We start from the raw sequence: 11008 nt of genomic DNA, 5'->3' as shown, positions 1-11008 counted from the left end.
ACTACACTGTAGCCTGAATTTATCAGGCTCATGAGAGAGATTCTGGTTCAAATCATAGCCATGCCAGAGCTTTGATTGTTAGTTTGTTTCTGATTATATGGATGATAAACTGAAGCAGATTGGCATCCGCTTCTGACACTTAAAAGCTTAAAACATTCACAGATTGCTTTTGTAACCACTGGAGCTCTGGGTAAGCAAAACTATGTCACATGCACAGTAAACATTAAAAGAAGAAGCCTAGTGGTGTCCCCCAAGATATCTTATCCTAGAAAGACATTCCTGATAAGTGTATTCCAAAGGTGAGTGTGTGTACGTCAAGGGATAAAGATGTTAAAAAGAAAGTGACAGGAGGAAGAAAAGGTAGAGTAAAAAAATCTGAGACATCTCTAATGTGCAATGGAGAAATTTGCTGAGAAGAACATTTAAAGTAATGTTTAAAATAATTTATTTACTGGTAGAGTAAGCATCCTGCAACCGGATTTGCAGCAGAGGAGTGAAGGTCATAAATCATATTAAGTGGGGTTTACAAGAAAAATCATTAGACAAAACAGTACAAAATCAATAAAAGCAATTCAGTCTGGAAACAAACAACATAACAATGAGGGAGGTAATGCAAGCTGCAGAAATACTGCCACTTGTTAAATTAAACTGTGCACATAATGGAATTTCAGATGGAAGACCATCCTTCCCTGGCTTCTTTGTGAGAAATGTTGAAACTGGTTCAGATCATGTCCTTCCTAGCCAGTTATTACAGCATGAAGGTGTTAGGCTTTTATAACATGGTTGTAATGCTGACAGGAATTGGGCTTCACTGAGGGAGAATATACTTCTGAATTTTAGATATAGACAGCTAAGAAACACTGCAAGCAAAGCCGTTCTGTCATGGACCTAATACAGCACCAGTATAAGCACTATAAGGCCTCTGAGTACCAACTCTACCTAGTTCAGCATATCATGCTTTCATTTTGATGAGGGATTGCAGAATCAGGTGGCTGCAGCTCCCCTGAATTTTTCACTGTTGCTGGGATGTTGGCAGCCTCTGGGTTCTTGAGAGGCTCCAAGGCTGCTTGGGGCACTGCTGACTCAATGTCAGGCACAAAACTGTCAGAGTTGCACTGTGAGATGGTGATACAGTAGCTGGAGGAATGTGGCAGGAATCAAAGCCGAGGTCAACAAGGACTGGGAAGGCCTCCAGATGTGGAGAGGGGGTGAGCAGTCCTTTAAAATGACTGACTCTCAAACATTTACCTTCTCCACAACATCTTGCATGCTTTAATCCTCTAGCACTTCTAACATTTTTCCCCCAATGCTTCTATGGCTAAGATCTAATTGCTTAAACAATGTAATATAAAAATAATATAGATACTTGTTCTTGTGCAAGAAAGTGAACTTTATCCATGAATATTTTCTTTCAATAGCACCAGTTAAAAATGAAAAGGAAGCTAAAATCATACTGATTGTGAAATATCAGGTTGGGGACATGGATAACATGGAAGATCAGCAAATCCCAGAAGACAAAATATCAGAAGATCAGAAGATCAGCAAATCCCAGAAGAATATGGATACCCCATGTCCCTGCACAGCAAAACTGCAGGTGACAGATCTGTTTCCTTTACGGACACAGTGCCTTCTGGAAATGGAGCTATACGTTACAGAATGCCACAAAAGCTGTCTGTAGATCTATGGTCTCATCTGTTTAAGTCCACATCTCACAAATTCACTAGCACAGGCCCAATATCACAGGCTGGTGTTCAACAGCTAGTTTTCATAAGTAGGAGTACCATCTTGAAACAAGTAGCTTGAACTTTGTGGGAGCGAAGGGCACTCAGTACTTGTTAACTAGTGGCATTAAGTTTTGCAGAAGTTTCTAGAAAATAAAGAATTTATTAGAAAATATGACATAGGAATAAAATAACAACAACAACAACAACAATAACAACAACAACAATAATAATAATGCTATTAAAACAAGAATCACCTCTACTTAAGTGGAGTCTTAACTTCCCATTAGCAGTTAAAAAAGCTATGCTTCTCATTTACTAGCCAAAAGACACTTCCTCACTGTACTGTTTTGTGCAGTTTTAAATAGAATTATAAACCTAATGTCTTCAACCACAGGAAGTGATAGTTACTTTTCATTGTGATGTCTGAATTAAAAAGAAAATTCAAACTAGAAAATAAATAAGCCCTGTCTGATGGAGGTTAGCTTTTCCTGAGCAGTAGCTAAGACAACTGAACACACACAGGAGTCAGGTCAGTCATTGCTTACAGCAGAAAAATGAAAGAATCTTTCTTCATTAAGTTGTTTTTATTATTATTATTATTATTTTTTAATGAAAGTATATTTGAGATTGAAGTTGGACACTGGATCAAAAGTTTATTATTGATCAACAAAAAGATATGGGAAGAGAACACATATGGTAAAAGGTTGTATGGCTTTGGAGGTGAAGTTTCTCTGTTTTTCACTGATGAACTGCAAGTTTCATTCCCTAACCTTTCTCTGAAGCACTGTTTGAGTAATTTAACAGACTATACAACTAAAGGCAATCATTCAATGACTTAGAAAGGGATAGTGTTTCAGCTAAAAAAGGTGGTGAAGTTAGTAAAGACACAGGGGTTTAATGATTCTTTCTCTGGCTAGGCTTTCTTGCTGATTAGGTCTTTAATGGGGCATTGCAGTTCAAAAGTGACAGGGCTTGGCTGAAGCAGACAAACATTTCTTTGCTGAGGCTTCTGGACTTAACCAGGTCTTTGTGACTACTTCTGATTTGTAGCACCTTACATTAACACTTGGACAACTTGATGCTAAAGACTGTCCCTAAATCCATATGCATTCACAAAGCATGGTCCTGTCTCTGCTTCAAGGCCGGCCATACTATCTGCTATTTGGAAAAAGTCAGCAAGCAGAATGTAGCTAAATGTTGTTATGTTACACAAATGAAGAGAATTGAAAGTATGGGTTAATCTAATAAAATATTCCATAGGAGTTGACCTCAAGGACAATCTCAAGAAAATATAACTTCCTGTGAAAGGAATAAGTTATGTACAAAAGAGTGTTATCATGCCTTTGTTCAGAATATATTCTGAGGTTCAACTATAGAACTGCAGAATTTCGTGTATAGTCAGCAGTAAGTGCAATGTGGACAGAAAAAGAAAGCAATCGTTTTTATTTCAAAAAGAAAAAAGATATTAAAAAAAAAAAAAAAAAACGCAACTCCTAAATTTAAGTTCATGCTAAATCTGAATTTATTTATTAGAAATAAAACTACTTTATCTGCAGAAAGACCTTATATTAGAACTATGCATACATATTCTTTGTAGGCAAAACTGGCTATGCCTGTATAAGTGAGTAAATAAGAATAGCTTATGTCGCTTTGGAGCTACAGCTGTATCATCCATGTATTCTATGATTTTATGATTCGATCTTTATGAAGCAAGGGAATAAAAAACTTCTTGGATTTCACTCTAAATCTCAGGGGAGCAAAGAACAAAGGTTCATTCTCCAATAGATAATGTTCAGGACTGTAAGAACTGATGTCAAGGCCCTTCACATTTTCTGATGAATGAGTGACCAGGTAAATTTATGAGAAAGCAAGCACCAATATTTTGATATTCACTGGCATTTTTTTCTCCACAAAAAGAACTAGGATTCCAAGGGTTCACGCAGAGATCTTTATTTCTTTATATATCCTTTCCCACAAATCCCACTCTATGTTTCTCTTAGTGCTGTCCATAACAGAGAAAACTTCACAGAAAATCTTTAATGACACAAATTACTTGAGAAGACACTGCAGTTAGAAATCTTTTCAGTGAAGGCAAGGCAAAGGTCTAAACTAATTATTTCTTGTCCTTAACCAGTGTACCACCTTCAGGATACCTGCCATGATGATCTCAGCACAAGCAGCACACTGAAAAAGTACTGAGAAAATAGAAGGGTACACCTCCTGTTATTGATAGTCTTCTGCCGTGGAAACTGGCAGTCATCTCACTGCGCTTGGTGCAAGGTCCAGCCACCTCTCTAAGTATTCAGTGAAGTTTCCAGGAGCTCTGATTGATTTGATGTAGTATTATTCATGGATTGAAAAGTTACTGGTCTTCTGGTGATATGTGAAGTGGATTTTGCTCCAGGTCCCCTAAATTGGGTGACACCATCATAAAAACCTGCCAGCTCCATGGGCATCCCTGCTGGAATCTCCACTACTGATATCTGGACAGGCACAGTCTGCCTCCCTCCACAGGGAAGTTGTAGCTGCACAGGGTACAGAAGCTCATATCACAGAAGGTATGTGTTGCCTCCTTGTTGCAAAAACAGAGAGACCACAGCTCGATCTATCTCATATGTTACCAAAGGGCCCATCTTTGTGTGTGTAAATTCCTATAGTAAATCACTTTGTAAAAGGCCTACTGTTATTATAAGTTGTTACAGTGTAGAAGTTTACCCAGAAATGTAACTTAATTTTTTAATATACCATTATCTTGCCATACTTTCTTCTCCCTCTCAAAAGTAATTGATCTATTTTTTAACACAATTCTATTTTATATTAAAACAAAAACAACCACTACAACAAACTGTTAAACTGAAAATTGCTAGCAAAGACATACAGCAGATAGTGTATGACTTTCTGATTTCAACAGCACTGTCATGATCATAATGAACATTTCTCCTCTGAGATTAAGTAACCATGTTAGAATTTAAAAAAAATAAATGAAAGTGAGGGCCTGCTTTTATTTTTAACCTAAAATACCCTTTATTCTAAACTCTTCTGACAGCCATGTTTCATGTGACCTTCCAATATGATAAACAGTTCAATTAAATACTGTCCTGAAAGCCATTCAACACAAGAACAGAGCACTTGTCTCTATCCCATATCATTTCCATAATCCTTTTTAACACCCAATGCATAATAGGAATATATATATATATATATCAAACAATTTGTCGAGTCCCATAGCATTCACCCCCTCGTCTCTCCTCCTTTCATCTTGCTATTTTGTAGGGATGATTTATCCCATAGGTGAATGTGTTACTCTTTAATTACTTTAGGGGGAGCTTAACATAGATATGAATAATCCAATAAAAAGATAGTTCCATTCCTGCAGTTACTTCTTCTCATGTCAGTGTCTGATTTGCTAACACCTAACAGATGCTTGCCAATGACTATGTGTAACCAGTTCTTACTGGTGTCAGAAGAAATTTAAGGAAACAATAATCCCATAGTATAAACTATTTGTCTCTATACAAATTAATTTACTACAGCTTTTAAAATGAGAGCTTACTTGCTTTCTTTTTAAATGCACCATATAACACCAAATGAGATGTTTTGTATTTACATTGATATGAAAATATGGGCATCAAGTGCACCCTCAGTAAGTTTGCAGATGACACCAAGTTAGGTGCGTGTGTCGATCTGCTTGAGGGTAGGAAGGCTCTGCAGGAGGATCTGGATAGGCTGGACCGATGGGCTGAGGTCAACTGCATGAAGTTCAACAAGGCCAAGTGCCGGGTCCTGCACCTGGGGCGCAATAACCCCAAGCAGAGCTCCAGGCTGGGAGATGAGTGGTTGGAAAGCTGCCTGGCAGAGAAGGACCTGGGAGTGATGGTGGATAGTTGGCTGAATATGAGCCAGCAGTGTGCTCAGGTGGCCAAGAAGGCCAACAGCATCCTGGCTTGTATCAGGAACAGTGTGACCAGCAGCGCTAGGGAGGTGATCGTCCCCCTGTACTCAGCTCTGGTGAGGCCGCACCTCGAGTGCTGTGTTCAGTTTTGGGCCCCTCGCTACAAGAAGGACATCGAGGTGCTTGAGCGGGTGCAGAGAAGGGCGACGAAGCTGGTGAGGGGCCTGGAGAACAAGTCCTACGAGGAGCGGCTGAGGAAGCTGGGCTTGTTCAGCCTGGAGAAGAGGAGGCTCAGGGGCGACCTTATCGCTCTCTATAGGTACCTCAAGGGAGGCTGTAGCAAGGTGTGGGTTGGTCTGTTCTCCCACGTGCCTGGTGACAGGACGAGGGGGAATGGGCTCAAGTTGAGCCAGGGGAGTTTTAGGTTGGATCTTAGGAAGAACTTCTTTACTGAAAGGGTTGTGAGGCATTGGAACAGGCTGCCCAGGGAAGTGGTGGAGTCACCATCCCTGGAAGTCTTTAAAAGACGTTTAGATGTAGAGCTTAGGGCTATGGTTTAGTGGGGTCTGCTAGCGTTAGGTCAGAGGTTGGACTCGATGATCTTGAGGTCTCTTCCAACCTAGAAATTCTGTGTGTGATTCTGTGTGTGTGTGAAAATTTTTCAGGAAACAGGGCCACAAATTCTGGGCAAGCCCATTCTCTAGGACAAACCTTGCTTTAAAACATCATAGTATTTTATTTGTAAACATCTTAGTTTTTGTTATCTAAAGCTGTTAAAAAAAAAAAACACAAAATATTTGGAATCACACATTCAGAAAGACTCGGCAGTTGTAATGGATAGAAATAAAAATACACAGAAAGAGTAACATTTTTATTTTAGTATAAAATAAAACTAGACTACAATTTGTCAAAATTTGTGGAAACAAGCAAGAAACTTCCACTTCAGACTGCATATGCTGTTTAGTACAGTCACTGCTTTTGCACCCTGAGTTTTTTTTTTTTTTTTTTTTTCTTTTACCTGCCCACTGGGGTGACTGAAATGCAAAACCTATTCTAGAAATGATGATTTTCACTTCAGATGATTCTGTGAAGTGCCTAAAATATGTTGCAATATAGAAAAGAATATTCTGAAGGCAATCTGTGTGTTTAATTATATCTATACATTTCTCTATACACATCCTTAGATGTATTATGTAAATACAAATTTGGTCCATAATTCAGTCTTTTTTTTTTTTTTTTTTCTAAATATGGACAAATCAAGACAATTTTGTATGATATTTGTAAGCAAGCACTTGGCTGTGGAAAGATTTACTTTTTCAATTATATTTTAAAAAAATCCATTTGTGACTTATTCCTGGATGTAGACATACTTTTGTAATTAGTTGCCTTAATTCAGACCCATTGAACCTAGTGTCAAGAGAGTTAATGGTCTTGAGGAAATTTACATTTATTTTATTTTTGTTAAATTCTGTTCCTATTTAAAGTCATGTGTAAGTTAATGGATGTTTGCAAGCATTTTAAAGAACCAGTCCACACAACAATTTACCGTGTTGCTACACTTGTATAGTATTTATTATTTGTGTCCTGATCTCACTCTTACCAAAATCAATAGCACAGCAAAGCTACAATGTTTTTGGGTCATTTGCTGGCATCACTAAATTTGTATTAATTTAAGTCCACCTGCTGTATCTCAGCTTATCTCATGGCTTACAAAGGTGGACTAAAGTTCCTGTATAAAAGTAGGCTGATTTCCATCTATCTGTTTTGTACTAGTTTTAAACAGAGATATATAACTAAAGTAGGTCACTGTACCATTGTACAGGAATTTTACACAAATCTGCAGATACGACATGAGAAACGTCTTGTATTGCAGCTGCAACTTATAAACCAGGGAATCCAAAAGAATTTTGCACATCAGTTGTGAAGCTAATTGGTATTTCATACTTACAAACGAAAAAAAAGATACAACACTTAAAAGAAAAATATTTTGTTGTTTCTGTCTTTCTGTTAATTTAACATTGTAATCCTTATTCTCAAACTGGTTTTAAATGGGTATTACAATTTCTTCAATCCTGTTGACAAAATGCTCAATTTCAGTACATAACTATATATGCGTGGAAAGAAAGAAAAAAAGCTTAATGTGAAGATGTGCCACATTATATATGTTCAAGTGAATAGACGTTTTCAGTGAAGAAAGCATGTCCCTGAAGCAAGCCCTTCATCTACAATGTTTATCAGATATGCTTTTCTGTATAACACAGTACCCTTCCGACACAGTTAGCACCCAGATTACATCCTAAGAAAACACCTATTACATATGTAAAGTTGCCAAGAGGATTTATGCGCTTGTTGAGCAATATTTTTTCTTCTTTCTTTTTAATGGCTAAGTTCAGCTTAACTATTTAAACATTCACTTTCATGCCTCTTAGTTCTGCACTTTTTTTTTTTTTTTTTTAATTCAGAAAACTGATGGAAATCTGAAACTACTCCAAGGATCTAACTTGTTGAACACTGATTTAATGACATTTAGATTGAAGTTTTGTTCCATTACTGTTTTATTGTTTTATTTAACTTACAGATCCTGGACTTACTATCTGTGGTGCTTTTCCCACGAGTCCAGCTTGTTACTTTCTATGTATTTGAAATGTGCTTTACTGCAGTAGAGCCATCTTGTCCTATGCAGTGATGCCAATGTATTTTAATTTAAGTTAAAGCTTAAGGGTTATGGGCTGAGCTATAAACTGTAATTTGAGAACATAGCCTTTTCTCAGCTAATTTACCAACTTCTCTTTCATAAGTGTAAACAGTGGAGAGTCACTTAGTTACTTTATTATATATATAATATATATTATATATATATTATATATATGTATTTATATAAACATATATACATATTATATATATTATATACTATATATACATAAAATATGTATATATACGTATATACGTATATGCATATATACTATATACGTATATATACATATATACATATATTTATATACATAAATATAATATATACATATACATAAGATATACATATATATGTATATGTATATATTGTATTTATGTATATATAAAGTGTATTACAGGGATTGTCTTTATTTTTTAAGAAACTTAATTTATTTAAACTAACTTCTGGACAAAGACTGCAGTTGTTCTGGTCCTATTTCATTTGTTGAAATGTGACACAAAATAATGGAGAATCTTGTTATTGAAAAGTTTATAAACTTTTATAAAAAGTTTATAAATAATTTTATAAACTTTTATAAAAGTTTATTTTATAAACTTTTTATATTTTTTAATAAAAATATTTATTAATATTATTAATATAATATTTATAAACCTTTTTATAAAAAGTATATAAATAATGATGTTTTGGGGTTATTAGTCCCAACATTGAAACAAGACAAATTCTTAGTCCTTTCTCTTGTGGGACAAATTGATGCTATGATAGAATTTTTAATATGTGTGTATTGATGAAATGATCATTTTGCAATAATTTACGAATAGTGTGCATTGACCTAGTTGTTAACTGCAGTAGTATTTATATTTATTTTCAGGTCGAGAACTAAAAGCAAGAGGGAAAGATGCAGCTCCAAGTAACCCTGAAACAAAATCTAGTTGTAAAAAATAAATAAATAATGATTTACTTCTAGACATCAAAAAACTGTGGATCAGTGGTACATGAATTTTACAGATTTTCATTTGGTGCATATCTACAGGCTACTAAACTGATTTAACAGCTCATTACTTCCAGAACGGGAAACTCTGTACCCCACACAAAGCTTAGTTTCATTCTTTCTCCTGTCCTGGTTCTTGTGTTCAACAGCAGTCAAAGGAACACCTACTCCAATTGGAATAAAAACACATTAAAAATATTTAACCCCAAACTGGTGAGATATTTTAAAGCCTGTAGCTGAAATACTATGACAATTCTTTTTGAAGTGGCCTTATTAAAGTTTAATCTCAGGGAAAGCAGCCTAGTGGCTCAGCTGAAATTCTGGTCTAGTTTTATTTCAGTTTTACTGCTTAAATTAATGCACTCATAAATTCATTTAACTTGAATAATTATTGGTATTTCAGCTAAACCCCCCAAAATCAGATTTTTCAGTGTAATACTGTGATATTTCATGCTCACATTTTGACTGACTGCACCATACTCACTCAGTTATCTCTGTGTAGCATGGACCACTGCACATTTCCATTCTGTGTTTCTACACTACTGTTGCATGAAAAACAGTGGACTAGTGCTCAGATATCTGAATAGCTGACTTTGGTGGTTGTGATGTTTTTACCCTGCTGGGCAGCTAAACTCCACCACAACCTCTCTTTCACTCGCCCTCCTCAAAGGAAAAGGGGAGAAAAAATGTTGGAAAGGGATCGAGGCTTGGGATAAGAACAGGAAGATCACTGAAAAATTATCATCATGGGCAAAAGAGACTCAGCATAGGGAGATTAATTTAATGTATTGCTTAATACTAGCAGACTACAACAGTGAGAACAAAAGCAAACTAAAATACCTTCCCCTGTATTGCTCCAGCACAGGTCCCCCACGGGCAGCTACTCCCACCACATCCGCCTGCTCCACCAGGGGCTCCTCCACCCATGGGGGGGGGCTGCAGCTTGGAGATCTGTTCCATGTGGGACCCATGGGCTGCAGGGGGACAGCCTGCTCCACCAGGGGCCTCTCCCTTCACAGGCCTCAGGCAAACTGCTGGCAAACTGCTGCTGCCTGACTGGAGCACCACCTGCCCACCTTCTGCACTGACCTTGGGGTCTGCAGGGCTGCTTCTCTCACATTTTTTTACTCCTCTGTCCCAGCTACTGGTGCACTGGTGCACAGCGGTTGCTTTTTTTTTTTTTTTTTTTTTTTTTCTTTCTTTCCTTCATCTGCTCTCCGAGAGGCCCAATCAGCATCAGTCCCTGGCTCTGGCCAGCGGTGGGTCCCTTTTGGAGCTGGCTGGAGCTGGCTCTGATCTGACATGGGGCGGCTGCTGGGCTCTGCTCACAGAGACCACTTTTGCAGGCCCCCTGCTACCATGCACTTGCCACATAAATACTGCCAATATGGTGGTATTTTTCAAAACTTAACTCAAGGTTTCTTTTTTAATCTACCTCTTTTACATTTATGTAAAACTCTCCTTTCCTTCAATGAATGAGCTGGAAGGTCCATACAGAAATTAAATGCACTTCTGTGAGGCAGTGATCTCCAAATACAAAAGCAAAGAAAGATTCTAAGGTCAACAGTGAATCTAACGGGAATATTTACATATATAAGTTTCATTTCTGAAACAGCAGGAAGGACTGCTTCACAGGAAAATGCTCTTAGATTCTCCTGAAACAAACAGGGTCTCCAGCTGGGAAACAGGTCCTTCTTACACAGTTTCTTCCA

The 11008-nt window shown here is 37.2% G+C and overlaps 1 long non-coding RNA gene across 1 annotated transcript; it reads right to left on the bottom strand.

Annotated features, from left to right (window-relative positions):
- Positions 1-428: 428 nt before the first annotated feature.
- On the bottom strand, positions 429-10474 carry LOC311427694. Its single transcript, XR_014687496.1, has 2 exons — positions 10386-10474; positions 429-1867 (listed from the first exon to the last, which is right to left on the bottom strand). It is a non-coding gene; the product is annotated as an uncharacterized lncRNA (long non-coding RNA).
- Positions 10475-11008: the final 534 nt, after the last annotated feature.

This window comes from Aythya ferina (assembly GCF_964211825.1).
Source record: "Aythya ferina genome assembly, chromosome: Z".
NCBI classification, from domain to species: domain Eukaryota; kingdom Metazoa; phylum Chordata; class Aves; order Anseriformes; family Anatidae; genus Aythya; species Aythya ferina.
The sequence above is the reverse complement of the archived record's forward strand: the minus strand, read 5'-3'. Positions and strand labels throughout refer to the sequence as shown.